Source organism: Nerophis lumbriciformis, linkage group LG09, assembly GCF_033978685.3.
Source record: "Nerophis lumbriciformis linkage group LG09, RoL_Nlum_v2.1, whole genome shotgun sequence".
In the NCBI taxonomy this organism is placed as follows: Eukaryota; Metazoa; Chordata; class Actinopteri; order Syngnathiformes; family Syngnathidae; genus Nerophis; species Nerophis lumbriciformis.
This window is the reverse complement of record NC_084556.2, coordinates 12,063,407-12,070,545: the sequence shown is the minus strand read 5'-3', so window position 1 is coordinate 12,070,545 and position 7,139 is coordinate 12,063,407.

Sequence of the window (7,139 nt, the reverse complement as noted above, 5' to 3'; positions counted from 1 at the left end):
GTTAATGAAGATAACGTCTAATAAACAAGCTTTGTTCTTCAACAACAACCATGTGGTTCAGCGCAACAGTTTGCCCAACAAAAATAAACAGGAGTGATACCTCGCACATCTAATACACAATCTCTGTGTCTCACTGACAACACACCCTGCGTTCAATTCGATAAGATGACAAAACATTTAGCTAGTATTGATGTTATTGGAACACTGACAAAGTCAGCATTAAAATAAAGGACGAGTGATCATCCAGTAAACAAACTAAAGACTTCATAAACAAGTTGTGGCAATTAACGTTCACGACACATCGCCTGCTGCATGGTAACTCGGGACAAATGCATCTGTCTTCAATACTGTCTTCACTTGTCGTCTCTTAATAACAGCAGTGAAGTGAAACGAAGCAATTTGGCTCCGTTTACTCGGAGGGAACATCTCCAGAGCAAAGTCTGTGTATTTGCCGCTATTTTTTTTTCAAGCTTAACGGCGCTAGTGCGCATGCGTAGTTGATTCCGTTGCCAGGAAGTAACCGGTGTAAGCCTAAAAAAAAAAATGAAGTTTTTTCGGTAAATACAAATGGTATAACTAACCGTCTGGAATTTTACCGCAGTTTATCATTATACCGTTTACATCCCTAACTGTGATAATGCATGTTGACACATTCTAGCTGTGTACCGCAAATTTGATAGCAACAAGCCAACAACTGAGCTAACTATGTTTCTTACAAGTACCATTATCACTGGAGGACTAGAAGTAGCGGAATAGCTCAGTGGTTCTCAAATGGGGGTATGCTTACCCCGGGGGGTACTTGAAGGTATGCCAAGGGGTACGTGAGATTTTTTTTAAATATTCTAAAAATAGAAACAATTCAAAAATCCTTTATAAATATATTTATTGAATAATACTTCAACAAAATATGAATGCAAGTTCACAAACTGAACATCAAATCAAGTAGGCTATTCCATTCATTACCATAAACCCAGAGTTTCCCCCATGCCATGATGGTTTGACCCTCCCTAAAATGTCTGTCAAAAAGAACTGTGAAAAGAAATGCAACAATGCAATATTCAGTGTTGACAGCTAGCTTTTTTGTGGACATGTTCCATAAATATTGATGTTAAAGATTAATTTTTTGTGAAGAAATGTTTACAATTAAGTTCATGAATTCAGATGGATCTCTATTACAATCCCCAAAGAGGGCACTTTAAGTTGATGATTACTTCTATTTGTAGAAATCTTTATTTATATTTGAATCACTTGTTTATTTTTCAACAAGTTTTTAGTTATTTGTATATCTTTTTTTCCAAATAGTTCAAGAAAGACCACTACAAATGAGCAATATTTTGCACTGTTATGCAATTTAATAAATCAGAAACTGATGACATAGTGCTGTATTTTACTTCTGTATCTCTTTTTTTCAACCAAAAATGCTTTGCTTTGATTAGGGGGTACTTGAAATAAAAAAATGTTCATGGGGGTACATCACTGAAAAAAGGTTGAGAACCACTGGAATAGCTAATCATGTTAAACTACACACAGGAAGAGGATACAAAAAGCCAAGCTATGCTTGAGCTCCTAAACGTAAACACGGGTGGGCGATTGATACAAATATCGACAGTACCGATCAAGTATAGATAGTATCAGCATATGGGCAATACTACAGTGATTAGATCTGTATTTTTTTAGTATTATAAAACTTCATTTTGTTATGGTTTACAAACTCAGGAAATAGGTCCCTTGACAAATAGGGGCTTTAAGGGAAAAAAATCTAATGATTTAATTCAGAGGCATTAGTAGTTTGTGCTTCTTTTCTATTGACTTCATTTGCTTAAAATATTGTATGTTACGAAAAGGCAGTAAGGAAATAATTTAATTGATATAGTTACGTTGTTGTCCCGGGGAAGAACCACACGCTGAGCTAAACCTAGTGTTTGCATCAAACTCAACTACCTTTACCCTAAGGAAAATACAAGATTAATTACTTGAAGAAAAACATTTGTAGTGCAATAATGTTGATTGTCATTTATGTGTTAATATTTACTTCACTAACTGCTTCTTTGCTATAACTTTTCATATCATATTTGTTCATATAGTATTTGTACATAGCTGATGCTGTTCTGTTGTTGTTGTTTTTGTGGTTGTTATTGTTGTGTGAATGCTCTAAAGCAGTGGCCCCCAACCACCGGTCCGGGGACCGGTACCGGTCCGTGACACATTTACTACCGGGCCGCAGAGAAACATTAAATGACTTATAAACCACTGTATTTTCTCCGACTTAACTTTCGCCTGTCCCACTAGACACAAATATATGCTTGTTTATAGATGTACAATAAAACCCCTGTTAGGAAGTTGCCTTTTGTTATATTAGTTAGAACTTTGTGACATGATACAATGCACATTAATGAATATAGAAAATATAAATGTGATCTCATTGCAAAGAAACAGGCCCAGGGCTCCCACTAATTCAGCGTTATAGTGAGTTGTATTTTTCATGCACTTATTTTTGCTTTATTAAATCTGGCACAAGTGGAAACCTGGGCCATGAAAATAATGTCTATATTAAACCGGACCATGGTGCAAAGAAGGTTGGGGACCATTGCTCTAAAGCAGGGGTCTCCAAACTACGGCCCGTGGGCCGGATCCCGCCCCCCAGCATCCAAAATCCGGCCCACAGGATTCCCAAGTTTAAAAAAAAGTTGTTTTTTGGGGGGGTTTTTTTAGTCTTTTCTTTCTAATCCATTTTCTACCGCTTGTTACTCTTGGAATCTCCTAGCCGCTCAGGCAAATCATATTGTCTAAAAATGAATTTTCCCATCGATAACGTGACAATGTTAAATGTTGATGAAATAAAACATCTTTTATTACCAGATGCAACCTATGCTTGAAAGAGAAACTGTTTATTATATACCGTCCAGACCTGTCATCCCTCAACAAGCGCAGCGAAATTGTATCAGCATGCCGTCACAGACGGAAACACCACGCCCCTACGCCAGCCTGTACCTACCCACTCTGTGCCCTATATAAACCATGGTATGTGAATGCTTCTATTAAAATCTCCTGATGATTGAGGGAACCCCTCATGAAACAGGCCTGTAGAGATGAAGTAGTCTTGTGATTTTTTCCCACACATACATATATTGCGCTCTACCACGGTATCGAGCACTATTTTTTGGATAATCTTATTAAGACATACACACATATACAGGTAAAAGCCAGTAAATTAGAATATTTTGAAAAACTTGATTTATTTCAGTAATTGCATTCAAAAAGTGTAACTTGTACATTATATTTATTCATTGCACACAGACTGATGCATTCAAATGTTTATTTCATTTAATTTTGATGATTTGAAGTGGCAACAAATGAAAATCCAAAATTCCGTGTGTCACAAAATTAGAATATTACTTAAGGCTAATACAAAAAAGGGATTTTTAGAAATGTTGGCCAACTGAAAAGTATGAAAATGAAAAATATGAGCATGTACAATACTCAATACTTGGTTGGAGCTCCTTTTGCCTCAATTACTGCGTTAATGCGGCGTGGCATGGAGTCGATGAGTTTCTGGCACTGCTCAGGTGTTATGAGAGCCCAGGTTGCTCTGATAGTGGCCTTCAACTCTTCTGCGTTTTTGGGTCTGGCATTCTGCATCTTCCTTTTCACAATACCCCACAGATTTTCTATGGGGCTAAGGTCAGGGGAGTTGGCGGGCCAATTTAGAACAGAAATACCATGGTCCGTAAACCAGGCACGGGTAGATTTTGCGCTGTGTGCAGGCGCCAAGTCCTGTTGGAACTTGAAATCTCCATCTCCATAGAGCAGGTCAGCAGCAGGAAGCATGAAGTGCTCTAAAACTTGCTGGTAGACGGCTGCGTTGACCCTGGATCTCAGGAAACAGAGTGGACCGACACCAGCAGATGACATGGCACCCCAAACCATCACTGATGGTGGAAACTTTACACTAGACTTCAGGCAACGTGGATCCTGTGCCTCTCCTGTCTTCCTCCAGACTCTGGGACCTCGATTTCCAAAGGAAATGCAAAATTTGCTTTCGTCAGAAAACATGACTTTGGACCACTCAGCAGCAGTCCAGCTCTTTTTTTCCTTAGCCCAGGTGGACGCTTTTCGCGCTGTTTCTTGGTCAACAGTGGCTTGACACGAGGTATGCGGCAGTTGAAACCCATGTCTTTCAAGCGTGTCTTGGTGGTGGATCTTGAAGCACTGACTCCAGCAGCTGTCCACTCCTTCTGAATCTCCCCCACATTTTTGAATGGGGTTTTTTTCACAATCTTGACCAGGGCGCGGTGATCCCTATCGCTTGTACACTTTTTCTGACCACAGTTTTTCCTTCCCTTTGCCTCTCCATTAATGTGTTTGGACACAGAGCTCTGAGAACAGCCAGCCTCTTCAGCAATAACCTTTTGTGTCTTTCCCTCCTTGTGCAATGTGTCGATGGTTGCCTTTTGGACAGCTGTCAAATCTGAAGTCTTCCCCATGTTTGTGTAGGCTTCAGAACTGGACTGAGAGACCATTTAAAGCCCTTTGCAGGTGTTTTGAGTTAATCAGCTGATTAGTTTGTGGCACCAGGTGTCTTCAAAATTTAACCCTTACACAATATTCTAATTTTGTGACACACGGAATTTTGGATTTTCATTTGTTGCCACTTCAAATCATCAAAATTAAATGAAATAAACATTTGAATGCATCAGTCTGTGTGCAATGAATAAATATAATGTACAAGTTACACCTTTTGAATGCAATTACTGAAATAAATCAAGTTTTTCAAAATATTCTAATTTACTGGCTTTTACCTATATATATATATATATATATATATATATATATATATATATATATATATATACACACAGCCTGGCCCCCGGCCAAATTTTTTTAACCCAATGCGGTCCCCGAGTCAAAAAGTTTGGGGACCCCTGCTCTAAAGCATTCAACCATATGGTTTTCTACACCAAAATTCATCTATTTATTAAACTTCTTCAACTTCTTCTTCTTCTCCAGAATTTGGTGCACTCTACCTTCCACATTTTTCATCCGATTCAAACCGTTCCAACTTCAATCTGTTCAGCCTATTCAGGAATCGCGGGCTTTCTCTTGACAAATTCCAAAAATTCCCAGATTTCCCAGAATTCCAGGTTTTCCGGGACATTTTTCCCATTCAAAACAAAATGGCCATTTTTCAAACATCCACCATTTCCACATTTTTCAACCGATTCAAACCATTCTACCTAACACATTCCACCATCCTGGAAATTCAAACTACTTTTTTTTTCAAGTTCAAAAAAATTCCAGGATTTTCCAGAATTCCTGGTTTTCCAAAGCCCTATTATCACCCTTTTTTCTGGCGAATACTCCTTCCACGTTTTTCAACACATTTCAACTGTTCCACCGTCAAAACATTCCTCTTAATCAGGACAAAAAACATAGTTGTTTTATGAACCGGAAAATTCCAGAGTTTCCCGAAATTCCAGGAATTCCGTAATACCATTTCTCAATTCAACATGTTGCTACTTCAACATTTCTCGACCGATTTGAAAAATTCCAACACCGACCATTTCAACTCATTCAGACCATTCAAGTTGTTTCCCATTTTCTACAAAAATCTCCGCTTTGTCCAAAATGTTAGGGAAATTCCCATTGAAATCAATGGGACATTCTTCAAAGTTCCACAACTCCAGCATTTTTCATCTGATTCAAACTGTTCCAACTTCAAAATATTCAGCCTGTTTGGGAATTGTGTGCTCTACTTCACCAAATCTAAAAAAAATTCCAGGATTTCAGTTCAACTTCAGCATTGGAGCATTCACACCCAATTCCTTAATTCGGGGATTGCCTCATCTAATTGTGTTTGTTGTCTCTCTGTCTTATTAAAGTTAAAGTTAAAGTTAAAGTACCAATGATTGTCACACACACACACTAGGTGTGGCGAAATTATTCTCTGCATTTGACCCATCACCCTTGATCACCCCCTGGGAGGTGAGGGGAGCAGTGGGCAGCAGCGGTGGCTGCGCCCGGGAATCATTTTGGTGATTTAACCCCCAATTCCAACCCTTGATGCTGAGTGCCAAGAAGGGAGGTAATGGGTCCCATTTTTATAGTCTTGGTATGACTCGGCCGGGATTTGAACTACCAACCTACCGATCTCAGGACGGACACTCTAACCACTAGGCCACCGCTTTTATCCCCCCCGTCTTTATTTTTTCTTCCTTTTTTTATATAAATCCATTTAATGAAGTCAAATACAAATAAGGCAACAAGAGAAGTATCTCACACTTATCTTTTGTAAAGTAAATCTGTACAGCAAACATGGGCATCTATATCAACAATATGATTTGTCTGAATAGCTGGACAGTACAAAAAAGAAAAGAAAAGAAAACCAACATGAGGGAAATGTGGCTTCCCTAAGAAACATAGCAATGGAGGTACACTCAAGAACATTTTCCATGTGACAATGTCTTAAACTTAAGTGACCATTTGAGGGTTAGAGACAAGATGGCTGCCAAGCAGGTAACAATATGAGAGAGTAATATGAGGATACAACTTACCAGTGGAAGCAGTTGTTAGCATTCATGCTGAAATTTAACCAAGTTGGCTGTTGAAATACATGATGTGTTGTATATTAAATAGTTTGCTGCTCCAAGACGCTTTACTTTCTGTCCAAACTAATAGGTGTGTCTCAATTAATTGCTTCCCTCCACTTCCTGTTTCTGTTTTTTGACTTTCTGGTTCATCTTCTTCATTCTTTTATAACTTTAAAAAATATATATTTGTGTTTTTGTTTGTTTGTTTTTTAAATGAAATCAAGTACAGTAAGAGGTAAAAATAAACTATTTTATTTGTATTCAAAACATATTTTGTGAAAAGTGTTAAATAATTGGCAATAATCGGACCGTTAACATGAGTGAAATAAGTCATAGTAAACTAATAATAAACATTGCATATTTTTATAATTTGTAATATTATTTAGCGGTAGTAGTATAAACAACCTCCTAAGTTATTTCCAATATATAATTTAGTTCTTTCTTTTAGCTTTTTCATACAGAAAAAGATGACACCTTATAAAAAAAAAACGTAGTTCCCTGCAACTCATTCCTTTCTAAATGCAACAGATTTAAAAGACCATTAAATTTGAA